This window comes from Nannospalax galili, unplaced genomic scaffold (assembly GCF_000622305.1).
Source record: "Nannospalax galili isolate Female #2095 unplaced genomic scaffold, S.galili_v1.0 scaffold943, whole genome shotgun sequence".
Lineage (NCBI taxonomy): Eukaryota > Metazoa > Chordata > Mammalia > Rodentia > Spalacidae > Nannospalax > Nannospalax galili.
This window is the reverse complement of record NW_008349115.1, coordinates 280,850-293,695: the sequence shown is the minus strand read 5'-3', so window position 1 is coordinate 293,695 and position 12,846 is coordinate 280,850.

The following is a 12,846-nucleotide window of genomic DNA, read 5'->3' as shown; positions in this document are numbered from 1 at the left end:
ACACGCACGCACGCACACACACACACACACAAAGCAATAACATTTGTAAAGTGCTCTCTATAGTGCCTAATGAACAATAGTTATTACTATTTTATTTTAATGCTCATTGGTATAGTGAGAAATAACAAAAGACTCTTATTTGTACTTATCAAATAAAGAATCAAATATTACAATTTGGGGTAACTAGGTATGTTAAGCATTGGACTTATGTAGATTTCTCATTTCATTTGCTTTGTATTAAGTAAATCCTAGCATCCAGCTTTACAAATGAGAAAACTAATAGCCAGGAGTTCAAGGATGCATACTAATTGTATTTCAATGACATTTTTAGTAATAGTAGAAATCACTTTAATAATGAATCCTCACAAGGTTGATATTTAACCTGGGGACCTGTAATAAGAAAAATTTTACCACATGTAGGAATATCTCTACATATAACATTACTTTTCTCCCCCTTCATGCCTTTAGAAGGTAGAGGAAACAATGGAGATGTGTAGGATCCATAAAGGCAAATGACTGTGGATACAAATATATAATGCACCATAGTAACTATTGATCAAAATGATGTGGTCAGAAAAATAGTGTTTGATTTCTAATCCTAATATGCTTTTTTTCCTCTTAAAATCATCCAAATAGGCTAAGGATTTTGAGAGTTGCTTATTGCTTTAACCATATTTCCTCTTTTTCATCTCTGCTACACTAAAGAGGAGGATTCATTAGAGCAAGCTCATTTTGGTTGATAGAGCTAGGAGATGAATATTTAATTGAGGAAGGACGGCAGAAGTCAAGAAGTAGGAGTATAGAGAAAATACTTCATTTAATAAAGTGATGTCACTATAACAAGACAAATCATAAATATGAAGACATAAAGTAGATGTTTTCCAAATAGATCAGAAATAATTTTCAAAACATACCATGGATCTTGGGGAGAAATATTCAGACAGTAAAATTCTTTCTTTTTGTGATCAAATCTGTGTCTTTTCTCTTATTTTTGACCATTTATTTTGTCTAAAATACCTGAAATGATTAGGGTATTAGTTTATTAGCTACTTTTCCTTTTCTTTTTTTGAGACAGGGTCTTCCTGTAGCCCATCTGCCTGGAACTAGCTGTGTAGACCAGGCTGACCTCAATCTCACAGAGACCTGCCTGTCTCCTGAGTACTGGGAGTTACTTTTCTTGATGCTGTGACTAAACACCATACAAAAACAAATCATGGAAGGCTGAGTTTATTTTGGCTCATGGTTTAAAGATAGAGTCCATAGTGGTGGAAAAGCATGGAGGCAAAATAAAAGGAATCAGGTCATACCGCATCTACACTGGAAAAGCAGAGAGAAATGATGCTGGTTAATGCTCTTTTTTTTTTCTTTTTACTCAGTCTGGGACTCCAGCCCACTAAATGGTGTCACTCATATTTGAGGTGGGTCTTACCACCTAATTAACCCATTGTAGGAACTTGTTCTCAGACATGCACAGAGGTTTGTTACCTAGGTGATGTTTAGTTACTGTCAAGTTGATAATTAAGAACTTTAAAAAGGCTCTTCCCTTTATTAGTGCTTACTATAATACTGAGTTCTTAGTTGGTTTGAAACTTAGTCACAGATCATTCTTCTGGGATCATCTAGAATGCACAGCCTGAAGGATTTAGTGACAGTTACAGACAGTAGGCATGAGAATAATGTCAAACGAGAGGCAGGGAAGCCAAGACAAGTTTCTGAGTTGGTAAGTGTGTAGGTAATGTGTCTCCTATCTTTTGAGGATGCTATATACCTTTGGGAATTATCCACCTGATGAAGGACATGGAGAAGCATTTGCCCTTACGTTCACTTCCACCACTGATAGAGTTATTCAGAGTTATTACTCTCCTACTGCACTATGTGCTTCCTTAATAGGATTCTGTGGGATTCTCTGAATACAGAGTGAAGTGGCCTGAGCAGTTACTTGGAGCAAGTTACTGTCAATACAAATGTGTCAAAATAAGAGCTTTACTGGTTGCTAGATCCCTGGCTGCAAGAGACTGAAGCTCAGAATAAATGAGTTTGGGGATTAGAGAAAATACAGATACTATCCTGGTTTAAGTGTCTCAAAATATTTTTAATCCAGTTCTCTTAGGATTTGAAATTGGACTGCAGTACCTATATGTGAATCATTTTTATACCAGCTAATTGTGGTTTTCACTAGCTACTTTTCATTTCTGTGCATCAACTTCATATAGTAAGTATCTGAGAATTACCACTGCTACAGAAACTAATATTGCACATACTGCCTGGGAGGAGCTTGTCATATAGAGCAGGAGACTTGGAATCATACCATACAACTTTGAAAATTTTTGTCAGTATTTGGTGTTGAATCCAGGGTCTCATGAATGCTAGCCAAGCACTCTGCCACTGCGCTACATCCCTGTCTACGCCACATTACTTGAAAAGGACTTTAATGAAAATTATTTCTGTTGAACCATACAGAAATTCTTGAGTTTAATTGGATAATGTGGTGGTTGGAATGAGGAATGACCTCCATAGGCTCCAAGAATTTAAACACTTTGCCTCCAGTTGGTGGGGCTGTTTCAGGAGGTTTAGGAGGTGTGGCCTTTCCAGAGGAAGCATGTTGCTATGTGTGGGTTTTGAGAGTTCATAGCCTTGCCTCATTTCAAGTATCTTTCTCTGCTTCCTGTGCCTGCTTAAAGAGATAAGCTTTCAGCATTCTGCTCTGACTACCTCTGCCACCATGCCTCCTGATATGATGGTCTCTTATCTCTCTGGAACCAAAAGTTAAATAAACTCTTCCTTCTGTAAATTTCTTTGATCATACCATGTTACAATAACAGAAAAGTAACTAATAAAAATTTGACTTATATTATTTAATGAAGACCTAGTAACACAGAGAGATTATATGTTTTCAAATGTTAAAATTGCTAAGTTGTTTTTCAGTTTCAAATGGCAATTAACCTGTAAATACAATTTAGAGGTCTCCTCTTTAATTGAAATAGACTAATACCTGTTTACTTACTTAACTTGATAATAGTTCATTCCCTATCAAGGATCTTGCTGTTAAGAATTAGACAAAGTCGTTGAAGTCATTGTCCTCTGTCAGAGTGCATTACAGAAGGGCTGGTTTAATGATCTCCACTGACTTCTAGCTTTTAATTAAATTAGTGACTCATATACTCTTCTTTACATGAAGTTCTTATAAAGCAACTCATTTGCCAAATAATTCAGATTAAGTGTGCACATTTGAATGTTACTTTTTTAAACACCCTAGGAACCAAGAAAAGTAAACATAAAACATAGTCAAATGGTCCATTCTATGAACTTCATGAAATTCACTGTAAAGTTGAGAACAAATGTCAATGGTCACAATAATTTGACAAAGGTTATTCCTGTATTTGTTTAATGGAAAATATAATGAAGTTCTATTCCATGTAGTAAAGTATATTATCATGTCTTCTTCTGTAATGTTTGCATGTCCTTATCACTAGTCACAACTGATACAATTTAATCTTCATAATATCTCAGTGAGACAGAAACAGTTACTATCTTCATTTTGCAGAAAAGAAAAACAAGGCATAAAGAGGGTAAGTAACTCCCCAAAGGTTATATAACTAGCAGGCATCAAACTTATTGGCAAAGCCTTGTGGTAGGTTCCTTAACCAATTATTCTTTTGTATGAGAGTGTCTCAGTATCCCAGGCTGGCCTTGAATGAAAGGATGACTTTGATCCATCTGCTTCATCTCCTAAATTCTGGGACTGTATATAAGCATGTACTACCTTGGTTACCAGAAGATAGATTAATACTATCTTATAACTATAATACATTACTTCTCATCCAAAGGTTTTTGTTAACGAATACATTAATAATTGCTGACAATTAACCTTACCACAAAGTCATTACTGACTAAAGAGAAAGAGTTGAGAGTCAGACATGATGGGACACAACTTTAGTCCCAGCAGAGACAGGTTGATCTCTGAATCTGAGGCCAGCCTGGTCTACATAGTGAGTTCTAAGGCAGCCAGGACTGCATAATAAGATCACGTCTCAGAAAAAAAGGAAGCAAAAAAGAGAGTTGAAATGGAAAAGAAATCCAAACTGATATCGCTTATTGAAAAAAAGATAGACAAGCCAATTGTTCATACCTCAGAAAAGTAAGGTTCATTGGGTAGAGTTATTAAAATAATGTAAGAACATTTTTCTAAAAATCCGTATCTTATAAAATTTGTTTGATGTAAGCTTTTGACTTGAACACAAGCACACTTTTCCATTTGACATGTTAATCTAGTAATTATCCATTCAACTTTAGTTTTATATGGTATGAAAGAGATGGTTTGTCTATTTTATTTTTCAGTAAATTGATACCAATTCAAATTTCTTTTCCATTTAAATTCTCTTTTTTCTTTTCCTTTTTTTCTTTTTTTTTCTCCTGAGAGGGGAAAGACAGTGTCTACAGGGATAGGGTTCTTGGTGGACCCAGTAGATGGACCCACACTGATGGACATTTAGGGACACAAATCAGATTCCATAGGCTGTGATAAATATATATAGATGATTAAATTATATATATATATACACACACATATATATGTAAACATTAAATTGGCTGGGGGGCAGTAGCAGGAAGTGTGGATAGGGAAGGGTATCTAAGTACCATCATCTATATTGTATGAAAACCACAAAAATTGAACAAAAATGATAATCATGTATCTTTGATATTTTCTAATGAAAAGGAAAAAATAAAAGAAAAAGAGTTGATATGGAAAAGAAATCCAAATTGATACCAACTAACTGAAAAATAAGATATACCATCAACTCTTCATAATTTATGAAAGTAAGGTTGTTTGAATGGCATAAGAACATTTTTGCCAAAAAATATCTATATCTGAAATTTTTCTTGGTGTATTAGGTTTTGACTTAAGCACAAACATACCTTTCCAGTTGACTTGTTAATCTAGTAATTACAGCATATATTAATTAACTTTTTTCATGAAGAGTCACATTTATAGTAACCTATATGTATTTATTTTTCAATCACAAAATATCATTTACTCTGTTTTTGGACATTTCACGAGCAAAACCTGACAACCTTTCTGAATAAATATCTGACTCATTTGAATTTCACTATGCTCAGTGAAATACATCTCAAATGACTCTAAGCTATTGACAACTAAATCTAACTTGGACAGGGTCTGATAAGATGTCATATTCTCAAGGAAGTAGAAATATACTTCAACACATCAAAACTATATAAGTATTTGGAAGCATTTTAAAGCTAATTAACCAAAGATGACCCCTAAAAGTCACAATTTTATTGCCTGTAAGAATATTTGCCCATTTCAGTTTAGAGTAGCATCCTTATTCAACTACTCTTTCTGTAAACCAGGATACTTTGCTTTGCCCAATTCTTAAACTAGCTTCATCACTGTGCCACTTCCATTAATATGGAAAATAAATATCTAACACTGCAGATGTGTGTGTGTGTGTGTGTGTGTGTGTGTGTGTGGTGTTAGTTTTTTCATCTCTGTAACAAATTGCTGAAAAAATAAACTTTTAAAGGAAAAACCAGGTTTATTTTGGTGCCTAGTTCTGCAAGTTTCAATTCACAGTTTGTTTCCCCCATTGCATTTGGCCTGTGGGAAGGCAACAAGGCCATCATCTCATAGCCTTGAAGCAACAGAGCTAGGAGGATGGGGTTGGGGCTCTGCTATCTACTTCAATTCCTGACCCAGTAATCTGAAGACTCCACTAGGCCTCACCTCTAGAAGGTTTCATAACTTCCCAATTGTGTCACACTGTGTAATAAGTGTGCAAGAGATGGGCCTCTGGTGACATTCCAGCGGTGATTAATTTTTATGTTGTATTTGAAAACAATACCTTCATATTATGGAATTATGAAATTCTTTAATTCTAGAAATTCATGGAGGAAATTACACAAGAAGAATGGAGACCTGAATTATTTATATTGAAGGCTAGAGATATATGTAAACTTCAGTAGTCATTACATGATAGATAAAATAAATTCAAATTTTATAGCGTCTAGGATCAATGGCATCTGCATAGTAGAGAAAGCTTTTCAAGTCACATAGAATAAAGGGTGGATTCATGGTCCCTAATGAACAAGCTAGAAAATTCTTCTACTGCAATGAAAATGAAACAAAACAAAACTGAAAAACATATCTGGAGGATTACATCTCTTAAAGTACTTAGCACTGAAAGGTCTGTGAGCTAGAACTACTGATAGCTACCTGACCAGTTGTTATGTTAAAATTTAAGCCAGGGGGCTGGAGAGATTGCCTGGTGGTCAAGCATGCTTGCTGCTCTTGTTTCTAGCACCCATATTGGGCAGCTCACAACTGCCTATAACTCCATTTCCAAGGGATTCAATGCCTTTTTCTGGCCTCTGAATGCACCTGCATACACATGGCGGACATATATACACTCATGTACACACTTACACATAAAATCAAATAAATTTAAAAAATGAATTCAGAAACCATTACATGTAGAGAATATAGACAATCTAAACTATAAATTCAAAGTTGAATAACGGGATTTTACCTAATTTAATTATGTGCATTTTTCTCAAAAACTGATTATCTACCTAAACAGAATTGGAATTAATTGCTAGAACCATACTGTTTATGTATGAAATTTGTCAAATATACAAGATTATCTATGGTTGGATGAAATTTATGGGATGCTAATACATACTAGTATTTTTTTCCTCCATTTTTAAAAATTATCTGAGTGTGAATGAAAAGTTTGCTATAGTTTTGAAAATCCTAAAGTCATCACAGTTATAGAAGCACTGTGACAAACATTAGTACAACGGCTTTGAGAACACATTTATGGAAAGATACAAAAAATATTATGAAACCATTTGGGTGTTCCTCGAGAGAGAGAGAGCTAACTGTTTTGTATCAATTTTCTCATAGTATGTGTTGTGAAGTCCTGGTAAAATGAACACCACTGCCCACATATTTTCTTGGCCCTGTGTCGATCCACTTAGTATATTTTTTCTGTCTTACCAGAATGCTACAATGGAAGTACTTTTTGATGTGATTATATCATCTTTAATTGATGAATTCTCATTACTTTGTGGATTGAAGGTTCTAATTTTTATGTAAATAGTGGCCATGCCCATCAGAACTCTAATTGCATGGCTTTTCTCCTCCACTTTTATCAAGAGATCATTTTCCTTCTTGCTGTAGTGACATGGCATATATGTTTCCTTCTGTTTCTTGCACCGATTCCTTGACTTAGAAAATTCTTCCTCATTCTTTAGATCTTGGGTTGAATAATTTTGGAGGTAATCTTTCCAGTCTCTAGCCTAGAGCAGGCTTCCTGTGTATATTTATATTGCACCCTGTGATTGATTTACTTTTATAGCAATTTTATAGTTTCAATGAGATAATCTTTGGATTATGTGATTACTAGTTATATTTATGTCCTTTCCATTACAACAGGAGTTAGTAATTTATGACTTGGACAACAAAATCAAACTGTTGCCACTTTCATAATTATATTGGAACTCAGCCTTGTTCATTTACCACTTTTCTTTCTTTTTCTTTTATTATTTTATTTTGTATGTGTGTATGATTGTGTATGTGGTGTGTGTGTATTCCTGTGTGCATATGAATGTGTGTATTTGCATGAAGGCTAGGTGCCTTCCTCAGTCTCTTTCCACCTTATTTCTTGAGACAGGGTCTCTCACTGAACTGAAAGCTCATTGATTCAATAGAGTGGCTGGCTATTCAGCTCCTGAGATCTGCCTGTCTTTATATCCCTGTAGGGGGTTGATGGACATTCACAGATGCACCCAACCTTTTACATGTGTATTAGGCTCTGAACTCTAGTCTGCATGCATGGTTGGCAAGCACTTTACTGATTGAGCCATCCTCCCAACCCCAAATCACCTACATATTTTCTCTAGCTGATTTCTGCTATGATGGTAGTAGAGTATCTGTGAGAGGCAATGAAAGATACATGGAATTGTGAAAATAGCACAAGGTATGCATTTTCTTTTTCTACCATGTCACATATCAGTCTAGTCCAAATGTGTCTACACTGGGAAGCCTGTCTTTCCTTCACCTTTATTGCTTATTTCCCCAGACCATCCTCTTTCAACTTTGTTTACAAGTCTCGACTTTATTAAAGGGATTTTATCAATGATGTTGTGATGCAATGGGGTAACTGTGGGAACTTCATACCCCTCAATATGAAGCATCTACAGGTCAAACATTTCTCTTGCAAATATGAGGCTAATTTTAAAGAATAGCCATCCTTTATTACCCTGAAAGAGTCACTTTTGTCTTTGTTTTCACCAAAGACACTTTCCTCAGAAGACTTATGAATGCATCTAGAACCAAGCTGTACATGCACAAGCATATATGTGTGTTTTATCAATAATCAGAGTCCATCAGGAACACAGGAACTAAAGACAACACTATCTTTTTCAAAAAGTGAAAAAAGATGAGCTGGTGTGGTGTGGTAGCACATGCCTTTCATCTCAGCACTCAGGGGGAAAGGCAAATGGACCTCTGTGGGTTTGAAACAAGCATGGTGTTCATTTTAAGTTTTCGGCCAGTCAAGGCACATAATTGGACCCTATCTTTAAAAAAATCTAATATTTAAAATTGGTTAAATATATGATAGAATGTCAGAGAAATTAAATAGGGAACAGTGAGGGATTTAAGAAACTTAAGAAATGAGCAACAGGAGAGGAGAGAGACATAAATGTTGCCAACAGGAGAAAAAAATGGGAGACTTTAGATCTCTGGAGGAGAAGAAGTAACTATTGCTAGAGGAACATGAAAAAGAGAAAGAGAAATTGTGTTAGTCTTGTTTCCATTGTAGTAAAATTCCTCAGGCTGAATGTTTTATAAAGAAAAGATATGTATTTAGCTCAGAGTTTCCGAGGCTGAAAGTGAAATACCAGGTTGCTGTTTGGCATTCTTGCTATGTCACAACATGGTGGATGACATCATAGTGAGAGAATATTTAAGATGGAGAGACCACCTGTTGAGATAGGACACCTATGTGTAGAAAGAGCCAGTCTTACTCTGAAACCACTTGCTCCCATAAGAACTCACTCTATGATACCAGCATCAATCACTTGCAAAGGCAATGCTGTACAATAACCTAATCATGTTCTTCTGGTCCCTACACCCTAAAGGTTCCACCACACTAAATTAACATGGAAACCTTAGGGGAAATTTTTCTAGCATGTGAATCTTTGGGAAACACATTCAAACTATGGAAAAATGAGAGGAATATCCAAGTTTCTTCTTCCCACCATTGACTAAATCTAGCTTAGAACAGTAAATGGTGAATCCTACCAGGCCATCCCACACTAAGATGTGAATGGAAAAATAGAAGGATGAAAAGGAGCAACAGGGAGCTACAGGCCATGTACCAGAACATTAAATGACACAGCATTCATTGATCAATAAGTGTCAAGCTTCCATTTCTTCCAGTTTGTATTTCTATTAACTATTTCAGTTCTTTATCTCCCTGTATGGTGTCAGTGTTAGTTTAGTGTGGTGGACCTTTAAGGTGTAAGGACCATAAGAACATGGTTTCTGGTTATAAATGTTATAATTTTAGTTCCATTTCATAGGAATAGTTAGCTCTTCAATTAATTATGAGATGCGGGAGGAGCTTTTTCCCTTATGAGGAAAGAAAGAAAGCAAAAAACTGCTTTTTTTCTGGGAAATTAGGAGAAATAAAGAAAAACGATGAGACTTGGCAATGATAGTTTTTAGAAAACAATTGTTTGAAAATTTGATATGTATGTGCATTGCCCACATGTGTGTAAGTGCACCTGTGTTGTGCAATGTTCATAGAGGCCAGAAGAGGGTATTGGATTCTCTAGAACTGGAGTTATAGATGGTTGTTAGCCACCATGTGGGTACTGGGAAACAAACTTGGGTCCTCTACAAGAGCAGCTAGTGCTTTTAACTGCTGACCCACCTTTCCAGCCTTTAGAGAAAAACTTTTAGCTCTTATATAGCATTGGTTAGGAGTGTCTACTACAGCAAAGCCAATGAGCAGCTAGTGATGCCTTGTGCAGCAATGTGACTGAGTGAAGCTGGATGGTTTAATGTTTTCTTGGTAATGTTTCTGAGGAATATAGTAGAAAACCTCTAGGCTGTACACACAAGAGAAGACAGATGATAGATATTTCCTTACTCAAATTACTTCTGAGAATAAATTGTCAATTATGTAAAACATGACTTTGTCCAATATAGACCCATTAATTGTGAACTTGAACATAATCAATCAGCACTTTAAAAAAAAACTTGCAAATCAGGCATTCTTAATCAAAAATTTTAAATAATAATTAAATGAGATTAAACTTCTTGCTTTTAAAACTTTTGCCTTGAAACTCATTTAAGAAATGAAAATGGCCTGGCGTGGTGGCACAAGCCTTTTATCCTAGCACTTGGGAGGCAGAGACAGGTAGATCTTTGTGAGACTGAGTTCAGCCTGGTCTACCTAGCAAGTTTCAGGTCAACTGGGGTTAGAGGGAAACCCTGTCCCAAAACACTAAAAAGAAAAATAAATGTGTTCTGTTATGCATGTTAATATAGTAGTCACACAAATATATTGAATACTAATGTAGTAATCCTAGCTCAAGTATCAATAACAGAGTACTTAGAAGCATATGTAAGACTGTCAAAAATAAATAAAAATATTTTCTTAAAAGAAAATATCAGTATCAAAAGTAATAACAGCTGAACTTCATTTTAAATCTCTAAATTCTTTTCCTTGAGGTTTAGCCAAAAAAAAAAAAACAACAAAAAAAAACTATTTACCCTCTAGGTGGCAGCAAATCAAATCTTTTACTGAATTAGTGCCTCTGATAAAGTGGAGAACCAAATGATTCCCTCTGGCATCTGAACTAAAAAGAGAGTGCTAAGACATTAGACAGACCTTGCAAATTACAAAATGTCTCAGTAAGTCAGATCAACTTTACCAAACCAGTTGTGATTACTGGTCTATATTGATCTCCTAAAGCCAAACTCTCAAATACCAATTCATTCAGAACCCTCTGTTCTAAGACAATACCACTGATTATCTGATAACAAATGGATAATAGTAACTCCCTACTGGCTAGGATTTAAGCATGTCCCCTAAAGGTTCATGCCTAGGAGGCTTGGTCCTCAGTATGGTAGTGGTTAGGTGGTGGGATCTTTAGTAGGTGGTATGTAATGGAATGGGCACCCCCATTTATGGCTGCACTGCAAAGTCCACACTCAAATATAGATCCTGTGACTTCCTGATAGCCACAGAAAATGGTGAGAGAGGTGTCTTCTGGCTTTCCAGCTTATATATCTTTAGCCCCTCCCCCACACGCACCTAAGGTTGACTGATTGGGTGGGAGGGCTAACTGACTCCTCCCTCAATTCCCTGATGAGTGTGGGCAGGAGGTGTGGCTATAGCTTGCTGGCATAGTGATTGGAGAACACTTCCAGTTAACACTCCAGCCCTTCCTCTGTCTCTTACATTTTTTCCACCAACCTCTTCCACAAAAATCCCTGAGCCTTGGAGGGGATGCTAAGTATGGAATGATCCTCATATTGTGGCAAGGTGCTGAATTTTTGAGTCTCTGCATTGACAGTTTTCCATGGGTTGTTAGCTCATTTCAGTGGAATTCCATCTACTATACAAACACAAACAGCAAGAAGCAAGAACATCGAAACAGTGTCTGCTATAATAACTTAACTTATGGGTGTAAACAAACACTTGGACATAAAACCATATGATATTTTTAAAGTGTGCAATCTCTAACAGGAATTCATTTCTAAGGGACTCATCATTTGATTTCTCATGTTGCTACATGTGGCATCATTTATTGACCTCCTAAAAGATCTGTAGCTACAACCCCATTCCACAATTTGCACACAGCGAATTCACATTTGTAGTATTTACTGACTATTAAGCAAATTTAGCCTGGTGTTATGCAGAGTCACACATTTCTAAATTGCAGTGTCTCAGTTCTTCTGGATTCTGCTAAGTGCCTGTTGCTTCCTCAAAGATCTCAATCAGGAAGCAATTCCTGGACATCCTTGGTCCTCTTTTTTTTTTCTTTTTTATTTTTATTTTTTCCTTTGGTCTTTTTGAGACAGGGTCTCCCTGTAGCCCTAGATGGCCTGGATTCACTATGGAGACCAGGCTGGCCTTGAACTCACAGAGGTCCACCTGCTTCTGCCTCCCAAGTGCTGGGATTAAAGGTGTGAGCCACCATACCTGGCAGTCCTCCTTTTCTTAACTTTTTCTCCTTCAGAGAAGTTTCTGGTCTCTGAAATGGACCAGGGAGATGTAAGTTTCAATGACACAGAACTTGATTCTTTTTCTGTGCTTTCCACTTCACCTGGAATATGCCTCAGAGGAAACAGCTTTCTGTAAGAACATCCTTTGACATAATTCTCTTTTCAATTAAGTCATCTTTTACCTTCAAATTTGTAAATAACTTACAAAGAGCTATACACAAAGGGTTTTTTTTTGTTTTGTTTTTAAAATATGAAGGCTAATGGTTGAAATTGGTATGCTATTCTTTGTATAATTTCCTACTATATGCCAGCAATGGGGCTAGATACTTTAAATTTTTTGTTCCTAATGCAATAATTTCAAATGGGTTCATTATTATCTTCCTTTTATGAATTAAGAATTAGGTTTCTGAATGTTGACTATATTAAAAACAATAGTGGTAATACCAATGAGCTGAATTGAAACTCAGTGCTCTTTTCACAGGATATGCTGTTGCTGCTTTTCTGATGACCCTATCAGCATTTTTCTCAGATTAAAAATTATCTCACATTTCATCCATAAGGCATCTATACTCCTAATCTCATCG